The 21,165-nt window shown below is 49.7% G+C and overlaps 1 protein-coding gene across 5 annotated transcripts in view; it reads right to left on the bottom strand.

The window, feature by feature from the left end:
• LOC138453032 (E3 ubiquitin-protein ligase RNF19A-like) overlaps positions 1–21,165 on the bottom strand; it is a 342,960-nt gene that overhangs the window by 224,992 nt on the left and 96,803 nt on the right. The window lies entirely within an intron of this gene.

The raw sequence follows: 21,165 nt of genomic DNA, 5'->3' as shown, positions 1-21,165 counted from the left end.
GTTGGGCTCTATTCAATCACGCCTGGACATGCAAGAACGAGACGGAGCCAGCGCTGCTGTGAACTTCTTTTATTCACTCGCTTACATTTTCTGCCCTCTCCTCCTCCAACCCCCTCCCTTTCCGCTTTCCTCCCGCTCTTTCCCTGTTGCTCTTCTTAAAGGGGCTGTGTCCCTTTTGTTCATGTACAACACCTCCCCCGTACTTGACATGAGAGCCCAGTTACATCTGTTTGATGAGCCTCACTGGTTTCTTTACTGTTCCAGGGGGTCTCCCTGGGGATCTCGACTTTCGCCGGTTGACTCCACTGGGGGTTCTGCTTCTTCTTCTTCACTGAAGTTCTCGTCGGGTGTCTCTTGTGTTTCGGGCTCCTCCAGATATAGCTTCTTGAAGAAGGAGGAGTTGCGAGTGACGTCTCCCAGTTCTCCAGTCGCTGTGATCATGGGTCCCTTGATGGCTGTGATGATTCGCGGCTCGTGGCTGTATCGGGTGTCCATTTTCTTGCGTTGTGTTTGTTGCACCAGGACCATTTGCCCCATCTCTAGTTGTTGTTTTTTCGCTCTCTTTTTGGTGTCGGCCCATTGCTTGGCCTTTCTCTTCTTTTCGGCATCTCGTTCTCTGATGGCTAGGTCTTCTTCAGGGGTGTAGTCCTCTCATCGGGGAATGCGTGTCCTGGGTTGGTACCTCACCATGAGCTCAGCTGGTGGCTTTCCCGTTGCGTCGTGTTGGGTATTTCGGTAGCTCCGAAGCATGCTGCAGATGGCCTTCGGGTGAGGCGTCTGTTCCGCTACTGCTTTTTGTCTGGTTAGCTTGATGGTGGCCATAAACCTTTCCACCATCCCGTTGGCTTGGGGCCAGAGAGGTGTAATCTTTTGGTGGTGGAATCATAGGTGGCTTGCGATGTTTGCGAATTCTCGTCCTTGAAATGGAGAACCGTTGTCGGTCTTGACGACATTGGGGATGCCCCACTCGCTGAATAGTTCATCCACTATGGGTGCGGTTTCCACAAAGGACGTTGAAGGCGTTTGCTTAACAAAGGGGAATCTCGAATATTCATCTATTACTACTAATTGATAACCCCCTTCTTCTAGAGGTCCATAGAAGTCCATTGCAACCTTTTGCCAGGGTCTTGTCGGGAGTGTGGTTAGTTGCAGAGGGTTTGGGTTCGGTCCTTTCGCTGCCAGTTGGCAGGGCCTGCAGTGTCTGAGCATGTCCTCCACTATCACGTCCATGTAGGGGAACCAGACATGGTTCCTGAGAAATCGTTATGTGTTGTCGATTCCCCTGTGGCCCTCATGTGCCAGCGTTGCTAGGGTCTTCCTTAGGTCCCTTGGTGCTACTAGCCTTCTCCGACGTAGCAAGAGTCCTTGGTCGGTGGCTACGAGTTCGTTGTGTATCTTGGCCAGCCGGTCAAGTTCCTTCTGATCTACATCCTCCCCTTCGGTTCCTTTTGTGTGGCGTTCCCTCCATTTGTTGGAACGGGTGAGAGTGACAGCAGCTCTGAGTGTTGGGTCGGCTTTGCTCCTTCCTTCGAACGTTGCGGTCGAGATGGTCGGTGGCATGGCATTTGATGACAGGTACGAGATGTATTCTGTGGCTTCCTGGGCTAGTGTGCCGTCTTTGTCCAGTAGGGGGTGTCTGGATAGATAGTCTGCTGGGTTGGCGTCTCCTCCTGGTTTGTGGACAATGGCATAATCGTACTCTTGCAGTCTTATCCCCCACCGCTCTATGCGAGGCAGCATTTTCGTTTTGGGGCTCCCGAAGATTGATATTAGGGCTTGGTGGTCTGTTACTAGAGTGAACCTCCGGCCAATGATAAAGTGGTGGTATTTTTCGCATGCCCATACTGCAGCTAGGCTTTCCCTTTCTGCCTGGGAGTACGCCTTTTCCGTGTGTGACAGGGCTCGGCTGGCGTATGCAACTATTGCGTGATGAGCGTTGTCTGCGGGGTCGGTCTGGGCAAGGATGGCTCCTAGTCCTACTGGACTTGCATCGACCGTAATGATGGTGTGCCAGTCCGGACGAAAGTACGCCAGTTGCCGGTTGTTGGTGAGACCCTTCTTTTATCGTTATGAACGCTTCCTGACAGGGTGCATCCCATATGAATGGTGTATTCTTCTTTAGGAGGTTGCGGAGCGGGTCAGTTGTTGTGGCGTAGTTCGGGAGGTAACGCGCACAGTATCCCGCCATGCCCAGCAGGGAGCGCAGTTCTGCCGTGGTCGTAGGTGCCTGGAGATCAGTAATGGCCTTAATCTTGTCCGGGTCGGCTGTTATCCCTTTGTTCGAGAATATGTGGCTGAAGAATTTAAGGCTTGTCTTGCTGATGTCACACTTGGATTCGTTGAGAGTCAGTCCCGCGTCTTGTAGGATGGAGCAGATGGTTCTTAGGGCTCTGTCATGTTGCTCCTGATCTCTTCCAAATATTAAGATGTCGTCACTATAGTTTAGTGCGTTCATCTCCGATGCTATGAGGCGTCTGATGGTCTCTTGGAAGATCTCTGCGGCAGATGATATGCTGAAGAGGTTTAGCCTTCTGTATCGAAATAGGCCGTCGTGCGTTGCAAATGTGGTGATGGGTCGTGATTCTGGGTCCAGGACGAGCTGGTGGTAGCCCTGGTTGAGGTCAAGCTTTGAGAAGAACCTCGCTTGGTTTAACCTGATCAACATGTCCTCCAGGCTCGGGCCTGGGTGCCTTTCCCTCTGGATGGCCGTGTTCGGGATGCGCATGTCAACACATATGCGGAGACGACCATTGTCCTTGGGAACTATTACTATTGGCGATACCCATGGTGTTGGCCCTTCTGCTTTCTCTATGATGTCGTTGAGAAGGAGAAGTTGGATTTCTTTTGATACCTGTTCCTGAAGGTGGAAGCCCACTTTGCGCGGGTGTTGTGGTACTGGCCTGATGGTATTGTCGAAGTGTAGTTTGATGCGTGATCCTTTTAGCATTCCAATTCCTTCGAATAACCTGGGGAATTGGCTCTTGAGGTCTCCCTTCGCCATGGGTCTGTCGATCATTGCTCGGACGGATTCGTGTGGCACTGGTAGTCCCTCTATTACTTCTGACTGGTCGTAGTGTAGGTCAATCAAGGCGAGAGCGTTGGCCGTGCGGTAGCTGAGGAGGCAGCGGCCGACGGATGGACTCTTTATGACATGTATCGTGGCAGTTACTGTGATGTCCCTGTGCCGCAGGTCACATTGAAATTTTCCTTTGGAAGTCATCGGCTGTGCTGCTCCCCATTGAAAGATGTGTGTCTTGGATTCTTGTAATGGGTACGAGGAGGCTATTTCTCCGTAGATGTCTTCATTCATGACGTTTACCGTCGCTCCCGTGTCGACGATAAATCTGTTTCTGGTACTTCCCATCTGTATTGTTACTCTGGGAGCTGAGGTGTCTTCAGTTTCAGCACTGAGAAGGCATAGGTACTCTCTGTCGTAGCCATCTTGTAGGTATCGGGCCTGTTCATTCCCTCCCGGCTGATATTGTGGTGGGGAGTCGAGATATGGGTCTCTGCCTTGCTCAAAGGGGCTTGGGGTTTCTGCCTTGTAGGTCGTCTCGTGTTCCAGGCTTTGCATGAAGTCACTCTGGTGGATGTCATATAGTTCATGATCTTTTCTATCTGGTTCAATCTGAAGCCCCTCAAGGGCTCTTACGGTGTTTGGGCGTTGATAAGTATTCGTGGGGAATGGCGCATTTCTGTCTGCCTGGCGATGATGTTCCGTGTGTGTCTCCGACATGCTAGTGGCAGGTCGCGGGCGTGTCGAGCTCCCTTCCGGTAGTAGTTCCTTGCACATCACTTGGAAATGGTTTTCCATACCGCATCTCATGCAGCGTTGGCCGATGGCAGGGCACGGACCTCTGTGCGGATACTCGAAGCCACAGCGATAGCATTGGCGGTCGCTTTGTGTTCGTTGTGTCGGGTACCTCGGGTTTATCCTTGTCTGTGGAGCTGGGTGTCAGGTGTAGGGGAGCATTGCTGCTATAACTTCTCCTTTCTTGGGGTTCTCAATGGCTGCTGCCTGGATGTCCACTCTCTCATAAACTCTGGCTAGGTCCAATACTTCTTTTAGGGATAGGGGTTTCTTTAGGAGGTGTTTCCGGAACATCGAGGATACACAACCTTCTATGATGCGTAGCCTGATGGCCTCTTCGTCATTAAAGTTGGCGAAATCGCACTTCGATATTTTCCTTTGAAGGCGAATGACAAATTCTCCTATTGATTCGTGAGGTAATTGACCACATTGGTTGAAGGTGTATCTCTCATAGTCACGGTTGGGTGAGATGACAATCTTTTCATTTATGGCTTGCCGGAGTTTCGCATATGTGGTGCGGTCCTGTAGGGGAATCGTACAGATGATGTTTTTAATTTCTCTCCCTGCGACATTTGCAAAGATGCTTAGTATGTTGGGAGGTTCTTGTGTGCCGATGGCACCCACAAAGTCCTCGAATTCCTCTATCCACTCTTCCCATCATTGGCCCTGGTCGTGGTGTGGGTTTAATGCGAATGGGGCGGGTCTCCTCATTAGGCTTGCATAAGAGGAGGGTGCCCCTGGTGGTGGTGGCTGGGCATTGGGATCTGCTGTATCCTGGGCCGACATGATGTTGCTGCTTGATATGCTCTAGTTGGTCAGGTGGCGCGTGGGCGTTGATCACAATTGTCTCTTGGCGCTGTGTCTTCCAGTGCACGTGTGCCCAGGTTGGTCTTGCTGTCCGGGTGCGGTGCAAGGCTCTGCGGTGGAGTTTTGCCTGGTACAGGGTTCCCTTCCCCCTCTCTCAATGTTGCTCGCTCCTTAGTATTTTTGGGTGTCACTTGTGGGAGACATGGGGTTTCTCGCCTTAACGTGGCCTTCCTGGCGTATAATTTCGTTAATGTCACGTGGGGAGACACAGGGATTCCCTTGTGCTGTGGTGTGCGCTCCTTAGTATTTTGGGTGTCACTTGTGGGAGACACGGGGTTTCCCTGTTTGACGTGGCATTCCTGGCGTATGATTTCGTTAATGTCACGTGGGGAGACACAGGGATTCCCTTGTGCCGTGGCGTGCGCTCCTTAATATTTTGAGTGTCACTTGTGGGAGACGCGGGGTTTCCCTCTTTAACGTGGCATTCCTGGCGTATGATAAATGTCACGTGGGGAGACATGGGGTTTCCTTTTTGCCGTAACTTGGTTCACCCTTAAGTGTGTTTTTGTGAAATGTCACGTGCGGGAGACATGGGGTTCCCCTCTTTACAGTTATCCCTTCCCGGCACCTTACTTGTTGGCACTGCGGGCCTGCGGGTCTCCTCGCGGCTGACACTCTCTGTTCTTCGGGCCTACGGGCCTCACTCTCGCGACGACGTACGGGCCTCTTCCCGCTCTCCAGGCTTCCGTGTAGCTGGCGCTTCAACTCCGGTGGGCACATGGGCCGCAGCTCGATGATGGGTGCGCCAGCCTTCCGAAGTTGCCGATGGGTCCACGGGCCCTCCTGATTGCTGCTGGGCACACAAGCTCTCCTGCAGGGTTGACAGGCCGCTGCACTTGCGGGGCACACAGGCCCTCCCGATCTCCTCTGGGCACACAGGCCCTCCAGCAGGGCGCACGGGCCGCTGCTGTCGCAGGGCACGCAGGCCGCTGCTGTCGCAGGGCACACAAGCCCTTTTAGGTGCTGGGCACACGGGCCCTCCTGCAGGGCCGACGGGCCGCTGCACTCTTACGGGTGCACAGGCCCTCTCGATCTCTGCTGGGCGCACGGGCCCTCCAACAGGGCACACGGGCCCTTTCCGACTGCTGGGCTTACCGCCCTCCTCCCACTGCTGCCGGCACGCGAGGAATCGCATCGGCTTCGTCGCCAGTGTTGGGCTCTATTCAATCACGCCTGGACATGCAAGAACGAGACGGAACCAGCCCTGCTGTGAACTTCTTTTATTCACTCCCTTACACTTTCTGCCCTCTCCTCCTCCAACCCCCTCCCTTTCCGCTTTCCTCCCGCTCTTTCCCTGTTGCTCTTCTTAAAGGGGCTGTGTCCCTTTTGTTCATGTACAACAAAACCTTTGTTGTGGAACTGTGATATTTGATACCTGCCCTTGGGGTTAAAATAAATCGAGAAAGGTTGACTCGGCTGTGGCGATTAGTGGAGGACATCAAAAATGATACTGCTGTCTCCTTGTCCTCATGGGTGGACTGGCCTATAGGGAACTCTGGAGATTTCCGGTGGGCCTCTGCACCCTGGGCCTCTTTTGTATGGTATTTCCAAATGTTCTCATAGGAAAAGCATTGGGCTTGCTGAAAATGTGCCATTTGGGGCCTCTTGAACATTATTTCCAGGGCCTCTCTTGGTCCCCAGTAATTATTTCCAGGGCCTCTTTTAGTTCCCAGTCCACCCCTGCTTGTCCTTGTTGTCCCGTGAACAAGTAGCTATCGGGACTATAGAGCTCCAGAACCGTATGGCTCTAGATACGGTCCTAGCCTCGCAAGGAGGCATCTGGGCAGTCGTAAAAAGTGAGTGCTCCACTTTTATACCGGATTACGCAAGTAACATCACTGACATCATTACCCACACTTGTCACACTGTAAGCCTCATGCATACTAGTAGAGTGACATCCTGGTCCTTTGCCTCTGGGATTGTAGGTCTGTGGGGACCCCTAGGTGCGTGTATTGGTCAGATCTTGCGTATAGCATTGGTTACACTTTCAAGTCTGTCCTGTCTGGCATGGTTTGTAAATGCCTCTGTTATCGAGTTTGCAATACCTGTTATGAAGCGTCCCAAACTGCCCAAGTGCTTTACTGTCATGTTACTGAAGACACGATGTGCTATGACATGACAGGATGTTCCCTTACAGATGTGTCTAATGAGCCTGGAGGCTCATAGGGTGGAACTGTGGAGGAAAGCTCTGGGGACTGAAAATGTTATGTGCTCCCCTAGCATCTTACCACAGTATACCGCTGAGCACGCGCTGCAAACTGCCACGCATAAACCATGTTTGTTCCTCAGTCTTTTTACTACTGAGCAGTTAGTACTTCTATGTCGAGTTTCTCTGAGCTACAATGTAAGATACGGAGATGGGCGGGGAAAGCTGTTTATCTCATGTGCCCAACCTGTGATTCTTTGATTGTATATAATATCTTTCTTGTGCCTAGGAATGCCTTTTTCTCCCCCTTCCTCTGGCAATCCAAGGTGTGGTGTTTGCCACTAGGTATTATCCCTTACACTGGTTTTAGGAGTGGGCAGAGCCTTTACTAAGTGTTTTTGTAATATACGGCTTAGCTCTTGTATCTTACTGAGTACTTATTTGAATGTCAGATTGCTTGTATCTAATACTATAATAAAGAGTATACATATTTTTCAGTATGTTTATTTAGTGTCTTCTTTTGTGCAATCTATTGGACCTAGCTGCCAGCCCACCCCCTCCTAACAGTGACGCCCCACTGCTCCTCTACATTACCCATTGAGAGAGTTTTGCTCTCACTTGGTGGGCACCCCGATTTGCCCGTCGGCGAGGTTCCTTCGCAGCCTCTACCAAGCGATCTGGTGGGCCTAACTTTGGGAGTGGCCCTCCTCCGCCTTGCATCCCTCCCACATTTGATCTAGTCTCCATCCTTCACCCTTTACTGAGGCTTGTTCAGCAGGGAGTCAACACGTTTCCACTTTTCAGCCATAGTTTTGCTTCCTTTCCATGCAGTCAGAACCTTTGTCCCCATGCTCGGACTGGCCTATTGGGCAATCCCCCGATGCCCGAGCCAAAAACGCAAAATGCTAGTGTGGGCCCGTTTTTTTGTCAAAGTGGGACACTTTTTTTGGCCAATGTGGGCTAGTTTGCTGATAGTAGTTTTGACCATTGTTGCTGAATGAAATCACAATCTATCACAAAAGGAATGAATTGCCATTTGCAACTGTGGGATAATTTTTCATAGGTGCCCGAGACAATTGTATAGCCTTTTCCAACCCTGTTTGTCCCCTATGGGCAAGGTATTTTTCTGGAGGGGTGAACAGAATATACAGAGCCAGAGCACAGTTATATCTCACCACGAGTGAAGTGCCCTTATGGCACCTGACCCCCCCCCCCGACCTCCCTCCAGTGGGCACAGCTTTGTGGTTTTTACGGCCAACATGGTGCCCCCTGGTGACCCTCTGTTATAGGTGCTGAGAATTGTCTATTTGAAGCCCCAGTCCTGAGGAGATATTCAATGTTCGAATCTGCCTATGAGCCGGCTTTTTTCAAATTTATTTTAAGATCTGTTTGTTCATTGTGCTATTTCTAAGGAAACCACTTCTTAGCCCTAGCAGGACACTGCTGCTACTAACACTACTATTGGCGCTACCTCTAGCACCACGATTCCGACTAGTACTAGTGTTAATAAAACTCATTCATGTGTATTGACAATATTGTCATTTCTGTTATTTTATAATTTGTATGTGAAAAGTTTATATCTACAACAAATAATAATAAACAAATAAATAATACTCAGCCAGATTGTAGTAACTTCCCCTACTGCCATCTCAGATATAGAGTTCCATTATTGTTTTTCAATGGTCTATAAATCAATGTGGTATTTTAACAATACTGTATTTCTAGCACTCTACTCTACTCTACTCTACTCTACTCTACTCTACTCTACTCTACTCTACTCTACTCTACTCTACTCTACTCTAGCCCTGCTCTAGTTGTATTGAGTAGAGTATGAATGTTACAAATAGCTCTGGTCACATTTTCATTGAAGAAGTATAGACGCTTAGGAGGGGGGAATAACAAGGTGGAAAGGGACCTATTTTCATGCGGGTGGGAGGACCAGTGCTGGGGACCAAGAGCACATCCCCCTCTGTGTCCAGGGAGCTCTCAGCTGGATTGTGGACATTTGCTGCGTTGAGTGAATGCTCGCACAGGTTTCTGTGCAAACCTCTGCCCTTGCGGATAACCGTCTTGGAGCACCGCCGTACATGTATGTGCACCCAACGGCGGTCATTAACAGGAGCTGCCAGAGACGTCGCTGGGGGGGTCTGGGGTAGCCCCGGATAGAAGCTCAGGGGCTACAACCAGAAGGCTAGCGAGCCCCGAGTCCCGACAGTCCTGACATTAGCGTAGCCCCGGATCTTTTCCAGACCTAGAAACAACCCCTGGGAGCTGCCATGTAAAATTCTGGCGTGCATCGTTACCACGGTATCCTACAGACTCTGCCAGCCCTTTTCACATGCTAGAGGCTGGGCAGACCCCTTAGGGATCCATGCCAACATGCATGCGGCTCCCTACATGGAGCTGGACGATACACAGATCAGATTTGACATTAGCGTAGCCCCGGATCTTTTCCAGACCTAGGAACACCCGTGTATCGCACTCTACTCGGGGAACCTGATCCAAAATGGCACCCATGGATGAAAGCGCACAGAGTTTGTTTCCGGGTGCCATTTCCACCAGGCACAAGAGGTCTATGCTCATTCAGATTCTAGGCCAACATTGAGACCACAAAAATATCTCCAATGCAAGTCTCAGCACCGTCAATATTGACCGTATAAATCACAAATTGGGGTTCTATGTTAGAAATGTCTGACCTTGTGGATTTCACACCAAAAGACTGCATTCCGCGGAGATGGCTTTTTTTATAAATGCCCCTAACCAAGTCCCTGTTGGGGCGTCCCCACAACCCATACCTCCAGCCCCTGTGCGGCCCACACCTCCCCCACACTCACCCCATCACACTTACCTGCTGTGCTACGCTGCGCATGCCACGCACCCGTCCCGCTGCCATTCAGGCTGTTGTTCCTAAAGGCTAACATACAGGAGGCAGCCTTTAGCATGGGGCCTCCTGGAAGTAGGCCTTCAGGGGGATTGGCCTACAGATCGCAAGCGCAAATTGGTTAAGAACACGTGAAAAAGCAAATACCACCTCTACTGGGACTGATAGTAATTGTCTATGTTAACTTTTAGGCTCAGGGGCGCGTGCTTGAAGGTGGGATTGGCTGTTTCTAAGGTATCCAGATAGGAAGTCCATATTGACGCTATTGTGGTAGATATTTGTTATGGAGACATGTCGAGGTCTAATTTATGAGTCAATGCTGCTCATTTCTCTTGGAGGGTAACACACCGAAAGAACATGACCTGTTGGTTGAATATGATGGTTTGAGGTCGGACCGAAGAACTGGGGACTGGTTAAAGAGAGGATCGGCACATCCTTTAATTCACTTTCTGGCAATGAGAACAACAAAACACGACGGAAGCGTAGTATGCTTCCACCATATATATAATAGGCAACAGGGCAGAGGACGGTAATGCTTATAAGGTTTAGGGGAGAGCCCCTATAGCGAAAGAAAAATGATACACCAACATGTCAGGATGGGATCACTCAATGTGTCTCAAGCGCCCAACTAGTAACAGTCTCAGGGATATAGCACCCAGCTCGCGTCTTTGCTACAACGTGCAGCCTCAGGGATACAGCATCCAGCTCGCGTCTTTGCTCCAACGTGCAGCCTCAGGGATACAGCATCCAGCTTGCGTCTTTGCTCCAACATACAGCCTCAGGGATGCAGCATCCAGCTTGCATCTTTCGTCCAACATACATCCTCAGGGATACAGCATCCAGCTTGCGTCTTTGCTCCAACATACAGCCTCAGGGATGCAGCATCCAGCTTGCATCTTTCGTCCAACATACATCCTCAGGGATACAGCATCCAGCTTGCGTCTTTGCTCCAACGTGCAGCCTCAGGGATACAGCATCCAGCTTGCATCTTTCGTCCAACATACATCCTCAGGGATACAGCATCCAGCTTGCGTCTTTGCTCCAACATACAGCCTCAGGGATACAGCATCCAGCTTGCGTCTTTGCTTCAACATACAGCCTCAGGGATACAGCATCCAGCTTGCATCTTTCGTCCAACATACATCCTCAGGGATACAGCATCCAGCTCGCGTCTTTGCTCCAACGTGCAGCCTCAGGGATACAGCATCCAGCTCGCGTCTTTGCTTCAACATACAGCCTCAGGGATACAGCATCCAGCTTGCATCTTTCGTCCAACATACATCCTCAGGGATACAGCATCCAGCTCGCGTCTTTGCTCCAACGTGCAGCCTCAGGGATACAGCATCCAGCTCGCGTATTTGCTCCAACATACAGCTTCAGGGATATAGCACCCAGCTTGCATCTTTTGTCCAACATACAGCCTCAGGGATATAGCACCCAGCTCGCATCTTTGCTCCAACGTGCAACATCAGGGATATAGTAGCCGGCCTACATATCCAACAAGACTCTGAGGGTCACCGAACGCAATAGTTGGGTGGTGAGTGCACATGTGGGACCGTAGCATTATATAGATGGTAGAGTGAAAGTGGTGGTGTGCCAGCGGGCGCGAGGTTGGTAGATATGCAGATCACCAGTGTTTATGTACGAAAGGTGGTGGGTGCTAAAGAGGGTCCTGCTCTAGCAGTATGTAAAGGAAGTACAGGGTTATGGGGCTTAGTCCTTCTGACATCTGAGCTACAAGGTTGGGGGTGTCCATCACACCACCTGGCTTGATGTCACAAGATGGCATTGGGTCCCTGGAGGGGCACTGGGGAACCCTCCATCCGCCTCCTCCAGGCAGCACTTGCCACTGTGGGTGAGCATCTATGATCTCCAGAGCCCATCAACATGCAAATGTAAAGTCATAGAATGGCACATCAACTCCACATACTGGCGAGAGCGCGCACATGGATGTGGGGCCAGAAAGACACAACAGAAGAACTATGACAATAACGATTTAGCCACCGGTTCCTGACCCTCCTTGTCAAGTTTCCCAATTCCATGCGTGACACCTCGAGCCAGGCCTGCTTTCTGCTTTCCAATTGCATGATGGAACTTGTAGTTTCGTTTTTTCCATTGCAAGGGTGGGCCTACAATGTCTACTCAGATGTTCAGGTTTCCACGTCAAATGTAAGTGACCCGCAGAAATAAAGGAATGACTATCCACTGTAATGGTGTCTTGAGAAGGGTGTCATAGTGGCCCGCAGGCCGCAGCGAAGCAGAATTTTTGATCATTTAGCTACAGATAAAAATGCTTGTGCGTTATTCAGAAGTGGTGGCACGAGGTGACCCTGAAGCCCTCCCTCTCCCTGTAAGTGATTCCGACCTCTCCTCCCTGCACAGTGACTCAGCTGAGATTCTAATGCAGCTGTGCTGCGGCAGCAGGTCTTGCGATGGGAATGAATGCTGAGCAGAGACCCGGGTGTCAGTTACAAACAAGAGGTCTGTTTCCTGCGGCAGGAGCAGCTGCAGTGCAGGAGCCTGGACACACCAGGATGTTACCTGCAGCTTTGTCATTGCAATCCGGGGCACCTCGGCGATGCATCCTGATCCTGTCCAATCAGGTTTGTCAGAATGCGGGCACAATTAGAGTAAAAAGAGTAAAAAGGGGTTGCGCTGGGATTTCCTTGAGTGCAAACACAGCTCGGGGCAGCAATGACCCTCATTACAAGTTTGCCGGTCCGGAAACAACGGTGCCGGTAAGCTTACCGGAGTGGACCGGCAAACTACAAGTGTTCTGGCCGCTGCCGCTTCGCCCGCCAGGTCTGACCCTGGTGCGCGGAACGGCACCTGCCAGCAGACTTTCACGGAAGCATCGGCACCGTTACCGCATAGGACTCCACGGGAATGGGGATCAACATTTTCCCGGTGCCTGACTTACCGGACTGCTGGGGCTGTAATGCCCCAGTTATTCCAGCAAGTCGCTCTGGTAAATCATTACGGGTCCAGCGGCTACCTGCTGGTTTTTCCGGCACGGTTTCTGACGGACGCGTAATGAGGGCAAAGGTTTCAGGGGGAGAGCAGACCTTACAACATAGCATGTATGGAATCTATGTGATCACTGCGCCGCCCATAAGTGCACCAACGTAAATGTCGACGCCAATTACGGTGCGGTGCAGTGATCAAATAGATCACATACCCACCTCCCCCACCCTGCATACCCCTACCCGACACCCCCAGTCTGCCCATATATTCTTAGTGTGGCATGGCATTCTGTCCTGGGAATTAGAGGTAAAGCAAACATAAGTGTTATTGGTGGGCAAGACTGGACTACTTTGATGCAGTCAGTCTACCCATAAAGTCGTAGTGTATCATGGTATTTTGTATTGGGAATCAAAGGTAAAGCAAGCATGATAAGTGTTATTATGGAGCAAGACTTGCGCACGTTGGTGGGGCCAGTCATCATCTATTTTCGTACTGCAGCATGGTAATTTTTAATGGGCATCAAGAGTAAAGCAAACATGAAAAGTGTTATTATGTGGCCAAACTGTCATACAATGATGACATCAATCTGGCAATGTATTCTTACTGTGACATTTCATTTTACACTGGGAATCAAGACAAAAGCAAACATAATTGTTATTATACGGCTTGACTGGCCTACTACTGCAGCCAGTCTGCACATGGTCCTTTACTGCAGCACAACATGTGTACTGGCAAAGCCAACAGGAGTACGTTGTTATGAGGATAGTATCATTACGTGCACAAAATATATGAGCATGCTCTGATAAAGGATTGCTGACATAGTTTGATGCAGCCAGCATGGACTTGCATAGATTGATACAGCCAGCATGGACTTGCATAGATTGATGCAGCCAGCATGGACTTGCATAGATTGATGCAGCCAGCATGGACTTGCATAGATTGATGCAGCCAGCATGGACTTGCATAGATTGATGCAGCCAGCATGGACATATATGGTTGAGAACGGCATCATGAAAAATGGTTGCAAAATATATTTGTGCACTTTTGCTTACTCTCATTTATTGCATTTTTCCATGTGATGCTCACAAAACTGATTGCAAACTGTGCTTCTTTTTTATTCAATTTTTTACAGAAAAATGTGCTGTAAAAATGCGCCATTTTATCATGTTATTAATTTGGTCGAGGGAAGAACCACCATGAACTCCCCTAGGTTGATATGGGACCCTGCGCTACGCTCGGTCGCTTTCGCATATTCGTGGGAAATATTTACGCCCCTCCAATTAAAAATGTCACCAGTAGCCACTCAATGAGAAGTAGGTGCTCCTTGAAGAGAAGGGTCTTGTTTTTTTTTTGTTTGGGCTATTAGGTGGTGCTTGTGCCACCTGTAAGCTTAAACTATTGGATAACAGAGAGGGAGAAATGGCATATGAGGAGGGACACAAAGCTTGAAGGTGTTGTTTGGTGTTTTGCCCACCCATTGACTGCCCAGTACAATGCTAATCCCTATGGCCATTCCCACACAGTTCCTGCCCTTCCCTGCCCAAAAAACACCTCCTCATGGGAACAATTTCAGCTCACTTTAATCAAGCCTTACCGTCAAAGTTGGCACTCGAAGTGCCTGCCAGTGTTTTTTCAAAGCAGACCTCTGAGTTAATGAATTAATTGGAGCTGTAAACCTGCCACTGTTGTAATAAAAATGCCTCAACCACATCTGCCTTCAGCCACTCGATCTATCAGCACACTGTGTCCTTTACTGAAGCCCTGTTTAAAAACAAGCATTGGCAAAGCCAACAGTGTTTGCTTGTGTATAACTATAAGGCATTTGACAGGCACTGCTATTAGAAGCCCAGGGTAAATGCACCACTTTACAGCTGCTACCATCAATGGCCAGTAGGTACCACTACTGCAGTGCCTGGCAAGTGCCTTTCCCAAGCCTACATAAAAGCCCAAACTATTGGCCTCCCTAGCCAATGCTTGCTTTAAATAGGGGAGATCCCCGTGCAACCTACGTTTCCTCTGTACTAATTCTCTTACTAATTTTCATATATGTTTGGGTATGTTACTGTGGCTTGAAGTGATCTACGAGGAAAGAACGCAGACAGGCCACTGATGAAAAGACATGTCAAGGTCATGAACACCTGATGGGATTCCCTTATTCAAATGATCAACAAGCCCCGCCCCACGTGCTGGGGAGTAAAATGCATAAGCAATGAAACAGGGAAGCAGGAACATTTCCATATTTTGCAAAGGCAGTAGCAAATCGAATATTTATGAAAGACAACTCTCCCAGTGCAGCATAGGGGGTGGGGGGATCTAGAGCCAGCGAGCAGGACGCCAGACTGTTAGACTACCAACCGCAGTGCCCGAAAGTGGAACAAGGACCAACAGCTCAGCACTTTCTAACTGCAACTAATGGCATTTTTCTAAAGCACTTTCCAGAGGACTGATGTAGTATATTCTACTATGGCCCCTGTTTAACCACTTCTAGCAAATGTATTAAACTACAATGGAAAAATGCCTCCCAGGTGGACCTTCCTCAAAGCGCTATAATCCTGTACAGAGACTCCTCTTCCCTTTCAAATTGAGCCCATCGTAGTCATACGCGGTCATTACGAGTAAGCCGGTCCGTAAATAATGTGCCAGTAACAACGTGTCCCGGCACCTTTTCCAGTCCTGCAAAGTCTGAGTCTGCCGATAGGGGCAGTGTACTACTGGCTGCCCTGACCTACCGGTAGTTCAGGCCCCTACCAGCAGAGAATTCAGTGGGTCCCATCCCATGGAGTCCACCGGGATATTGGCTGGTGGAAACGGTGAGCTGAGTTTCCCGGTAAGCCGCCGGTACTACGAGCGGCTAACGGCAAACTCGTAAAGACGCAGATAGACTTTCTTTTGGGCTTTGTTGAATTAATTCTTCTAATTCTAATCCTCGCCACCAAGTTACCCTCTTAACTTACCCCTCATCTGCCTGCTAGCTAACAGTTTCCCCTCGCCTCTAACCTGTCTCGAACCCTCACTTCCTCTGCTTCCACTCTAGCACTTCACCCATCGTGGTCACATCCCGAGCACAGCTGGCCGAACCACCCTGTGCTGGTGGTCTTTAATCTGTGTATGTCCACTTATGTATTGTCCCCGGTGACTGTTCCATTTACTCCCCTCCACAACCTGGTCCGAATGTCCCTCAAACTCACCCCGTTGTAAGACTCTCACTGCTTCCTGTCAAATCTGTTTTTTATCTTTTGTATGTTCTTTTGTGATGAAAAGAGCATTGTTCCTCCTTTATATAAATTAATAAATAAAGAATTGGGTTCAATGAATGAAGAAAGTGCTTTCTTATTCCTCTTACAACAAAAAACATTCGTGGCCAAGACCAGTTGATGTGGAGCACAGCCACCCTGGCTGGAGATAGTTCATGGGTGCAAAAGTCTTGCGATCGCTCCCTGTTGTGTGTGCGGGTGTGTGCTTAAAGCGCCACCTCTACCACCACACTTGCGGTCAGCATGGCATAGGGCATACTCAAATACAGTTACCACCATGTGTGGCCGCAATAAATCTTCCAGATTATGAGTGGCAGCCTGGCGCTGTTAACGCCCTTTCGTGGCGTCATTATGACACCATTGTGGATCTGGTGCGTTTGCCACGGGTGATCATATCGACCAAGTAATGTGTAGAGAAACGTCTGAGGGTCTAACCTCCACATCCCCTCCAAACTTGTAGTATGGCGGGATGGTCACGGTGGGGCGAATTCTGTTACAGCCACTTTTTCACTGCACTGCCAAACTCGTAATGAGGTCCCGAGTCTGATGTCTTGACTTGTAAATAACTGGTACAATTCAATGACAGACCACTGGTCAATGCTGCCATAAGTGTCGGCCACCCTGGTGATGGGAGAGAGGTGGTCTTTCCCGCCCCTCTCTCCATTCCCGCATGGACAGATCTCGCTTATGCCAGGGGGGGGAGATGTCCCGCCTCTCTCCTACGCATAATCTCTACTAATCACCCTCTAATTACTAAGAAAAGGAAAACACTTAACCAAGCCTTATTGAAACTCAGAGACTCCATCGTGTGACACACCAGACGCCATCTTTTCACTAGGCCTGAAAATGATCTCTAGAAATCTGTCTCTTCCCTGCCCAGCGCCTCGTACAGACAGCCCAGGCCACCCCGCCTCCTGCCAGCTCCGCACAAGTCCTGTTCTCACAGAAGTCCAGCCATTCATTGTTGCAACCGTTAGTATGGCCCATGGGAAGATGAGCTCACTGCACTGTGTGAGACCAGAGCAGGCCCCAGCTTAAGAACCCATCCATTTCCACAAAGCTGCCTGTGCCCCGTCCACCCCCATCCCGCCAAGTCACCGTCCACCAGGTCCGTGCCCCTCTGCTGGTTGATCCAGATACACACCTGACCCCTTGCAGTGACCAACTGAGGACACCCACCATAGCCATAATCCCAAACACCAATACATTCTCCCCAAACATAACACATGTCTACTCGTATCATGAGGCATCAGGTAGATCAAAACCCCCAAGACAGGCGCCTGGGTCTAGGGCACTGGGTTTATTGGGATCTGGCTGCCGAGGGTAGAATGCATATGTAACTTGTCAGTGAACCCTGAAAGCACCCCCATTCCTGCCAAAGTTTTATGCTCGCCATTTGTCTCATGCCCTCACATCCTGTTATTGTAGCGTAGAGAGCTAGCAATGTAGCGTTCCACAACCATGGCCTTCACCCCACGGAGAAGCGCCCAGCTGACTCACGTGCTGCGGGATCGACACCCAAGAAACATCCAATACAGCGTGGTCATCTCATATAGATGTATAATGCATCATTGTGTCTCATTAATTGTATTGCAGAGCTGTGCACCTATGGTATGGCATCATTTGTGACACGTTTTTCTCTTATAATGTGCGGCCCGTGTAATGTTTGGCAGAGCGCTCTCCGGGCAGCAGAGTTCTCTGCGTGCACAACTTATCTTATATAAACTTTGTTCCACTTGCAATGCATCTGCTGGTCTCATTCCCTAGCGGGGTGTGTCCATTATTCGCGTCTTCGGATATTGTGTCGGGGTATGGGCGACTTCATTGGTTATGGGCCCCGAGCGAAGCCTCGGGCGGCAGCTGCATTGCCAGCAACGTCATGCCATCGTCCCAGTCAGTGTCACCATTAGCACCCCTGATGTAAGGAGGCGTGTGCTAGGGGTGATTTCCTTTGATGCGCCACTGAGTGTGGTGTGGTGTGGTGCATGGCACGTACGGTAAATAGCACTCTACGGAAAGATAACCAGACGTGCGAGGCAGCGCTGTATGGAGTGCAGCGATTAGAGTGTTGAGAGTAGCAGGGACACCAGTAAGTGGGACGAGAGCAGAGACCGGGCAGAGGGGGCGCTGTGAGTAGACATCCAGTGTATGTGTGAACAAAGGTTTCTACTGGTCATTAAAGCCTACATTCTTTCACACCTTCAAGCCAACCAAGGCGCCAATGAACGGTAGGGTTGCAGGTCAGGGAAACGATGAGAAGAGTTTCAGCTTCCATAGGTAGGTAGGTAAGTATGCATTATAAAGCGCAAAACATTCACCGGCAGGCATCTTGGCGCTGTAGAGAGGGAAGCCTGACCTTTCACGCTCAGGCCAGTGTCCAAAAAGGGCCCTCGGGGAGTGATTGCCCGAGGGCACTTCTTGATCCCCAGCTGCAGGTGCTGTTGTGACTTTGCCTGGGTCCTGCTTTGCTTCCGGGGCGATGAGCCATCGCTGGTAGTCACCTTTCTTGACTTTCTCACTCTGGAACGCAGTCCTCACCCCAGAGGTGGATGTACGTTAACAAATCGAGTGCCACATGAATGAACACCACTTGTTCACATTTTATAACTCGGTCTTTTGTTTATTTTTGTTTTTTTGTCCCCCTCCACACATGTAACGTATGCAGAAGATACCCCTGCGACCCCCGAAGCCCATAATACCGAACTAGGGGGTCGGGGGACACTCCTGGAACCACTGCTCCCCTTGGTTGGTCTTTTGGGATTTGCTCAAGCACACTAATTGTGCATTGAGTCTTTTTCGGGTCTTTTCGGACAAAGCCCCACAGGTGGTGAGTGCTGTCACTCGTAATATACCCCTACGCTTTGACTAAAGTGCTTTATAAATAAAATAAATATATAAACTCAGATGTCCTCGGTCCCTATGGCCCTAGAGTGTACAGACCTGGACCCTATCCTGAATTGTGTAGGCTGTACCCCATTGGCAGGCAGCAGTAGTGTGCCCCTCTAGAAGCTTGCGAGTTGTCTGAGGCACAGTCTAGCCTGGATCTTCCCACCTGTGCTTGGGACACGAGCATTGGCAAATGTTTCAATGGGATCCTTATCATGTGTGTACCAATAACAGGGTGGATTGGTGTCAGTATGGGTATGTACGCTTGATTTGATTTGCATTTAAAATGCGCCGGAGCCCACAGGCATCAGGGCGCAGAAGGAAACGACGGTAAGAAGCGCGAGGTACAGAAACAAAATCACAGCAAACGTAGAACAGCTTGACTTGTGATTACAGCATTAGAAGTGCACAAGATATGGATTTATTGACTAATAGTAAGAAAGGAGTCCCTCTCTTTTTGTGCGTGGCACCTTGACGTTCACCAGAAAGTGGACTGGGGCAGCCCTCTCCCCTCTCCGCCGGCAAGATAGCTCAGCGGGTTGAGTGCTCGCTGATGCGATCTATGTGTGATCTGCAGGTCGCAGGTTCGAATCCCGGCAAGGCCAACTCAGCCTTTCACCCTTCTGAGGTCGATAAATGAGTATCAACTTCGGTTGGGATGGTAAATGTATGTAAATATGTTCTCTGTGAAGCGCTTTGGCTTAAGGCGCTATATAAATAACAAATCATTACTGTGCTCAACGAAGCTGTCTCAGGATTCAAGGGGTATTACCCAGCAGGAGGCGTCCAGGCTTACCCCTAAATGATGGCATCCATCCATTTCACCCCAGATGAATGAGGGTCCTTCCAAAGAAACCCCAACTCATTTGCCAACACTACACCCAGTGGCGTGAGTGGAGAATATATCAAAATTTGAAAGAAAAGGGAAGAGTAAAACCAAAAATGTGTAAACATTGTAAAAAGTAAACGATAAATTGGTCCAGATGAAAAGGGCCTACAAAAGAGAGGGGCCCACTCGGGTTCCCTGCTCATTGCCCCCAAACAGTCAGTGTGATTATCTCCCCCAAACGTGTTCATGGCTCTTCCAGTCATCAGGCAGGAAAGGGGGCTGCACCCGGGTGACACGCGCCAGGCCTTGGAGTTTCACACTGTGGGCTATTCCCACGCCCCCACCACCACAGTGGTCCAATCACTAAGAACAATGCAGAGAGCTAGTTCCCTGCTTCCTGTAAAAGCTACACTCCCAGAAGTCTTTGCTGTAATCAGCGATATCCACCACCTTGCACCTGGACTGATTGGAGGAGCCAAGGAAGCACGTGGAGGAGAGGATCAGTGCACCAGCTGTTCAGTGACATGAGCAGGGAAGGAAAGTGCTCCTCTGCCTCACTCAACTCATTTTCTACGCAAAAAATACTCATTGAAAAACTTTAGTTAAGACAGAGTTAGGATGATCTGATTTATCGCAACAAAACCCAGGAAATTCAACGGGTGAGATCTTAACTCTGAGCCCCTCCCCTGTAGATGTTGCTCACGATGTCATGTCTGTATCTCATTGTTGGTTCCTGCTGTGGTCTCATGTATGTGCTCATGTGCCGAGCAATGGAGGGCCTGAGGGCAATGGACTCCGAGTTAAGATTCTCATCATTTCCCACCAGTGCTTAATTTCCTGGGTTTTATTGCGATGAATCGAATCACCAGTCGCCTGTCCACATTGCAACAAAACAACTTAAAGACCATCGGCCACGGGCCAAAGCCTTTGGCAATGGCCAGTGTCCCACGCCCCCCTCTTATAGGCCCTGCTTTCATTTCCATGGTCATTAACCCCAGAAGATTCCAGAAGATTCCAGAGAAAACACACCGTGGTCACCTCAACGTCACCTTCGATTACCGTGGTTATGCCATGTTCAGCCGCCCCCCCCCCCCTTTATAAATCATCAATCCCTCCCCCCATTCAAATCCTCCCCGTCTCTCTCGTATTATCCTGGTACCCCGTTCATTCATCGACAGTAATTACTTTGTGCTCAATTACTACGAAGTCCTTACTTCGAAATGACTTCACAAAATGGTATTTAAGGGTTAAGGGGAAAAAAGGGGTGCGGAGGGCTTTGGAGAGGGTAGTAATGAAGGGGAATGGGTGGGGTATAAGTGGGAAGTCCGCTAGAATTTTTTTTTTAAAACAATCGAAGTAAAATGCCTAGGTAATTATTCGTAGTAAATTACCACCGAGTAATTACGGTCGATGAAATGACATGGAACCATTATACTCTTTCACCTGCTGGTTGTCACATATTTTTTCTGAGCGCATTTCGCGCTAAATTCCCGTGGGATTTCCATGGTAAAGTGAAAATGATCTTCC

The sequence above is a fragment of the Ambystoma mexicanum genome, chromosome 4p (genome assembly GCF_040938575.1).
Source record: "Ambystoma mexicanum isolate Mex_15411 chromosome 4p, UKY_AmexF1_1, whole genome shotgun sequence".
Taxonomy (NCBI): domain Eukaryota; kingdom Metazoa; phylum Chordata; class Amphibia; order Caudata; family Ambystomatidae; genus Ambystoma; species Ambystoma mexicanum.
Note: the sequence above shows the minus strand (reverse complement) of the source record. Positions and strands in the feature narration are given on the sequence as shown.